The following is a 299-nucleotide window of genomic DNA, read 5'->3' on the forward strand; positions in this document are numbered from 1 at the left end:
CATTAAAACATGAAGACACATTTCAAATCATTCTGAGCTATGTTGGAACTTGGAAGCTCATCTTGAAAACATGAAGACACATTTCAAATATACATCAGATGGAAGCTTATCTTTAAAACAACAACAAAGCTAGTCATTAAAACAACCCAGAAAAAAGTGTGCTTGGCACATAAAGTGTCAAAACATGTAGTCATTTCTCAACTTATAACAATTAGAGAGCATCATATAGTCAGTTCTCAATTTATTCACAACAAGAGCCAAAACAGCAAGTCACAACAGTAGAGCAGATTCAGCATAAT

General features: G+C 33.4%; 1 protein-coding gene across 1 annotated transcript in view; it reads right to left on the reverse strand.

The window, feature by feature from the left end:
• Positions 1-299, reverse strand: part of LOC110028786 (transketolase, chloroplastic-like) — an 11,395-nt gene that overhangs the window by 4,721 nt on the left and 6,375 nt on the right. The gene's annotated exons all lie outside the window — the stretch shown is intronic.

Source organism: Phalaenopsis equestris, unplaced genomic scaffold, assembly GCF_001263595.1.
Source record: "Phalaenopsis equestris unplaced genomic scaffold, ASM126359v1 Scaffold000002, whole genome shotgun sequence".
NCBI classification, from domain to species: Eukaryota; Viridiplantae; Streptophyta; class Magnoliopsida; order Asparagales; family Orchidaceae; genus Phalaenopsis; species Phalaenopsis equestris.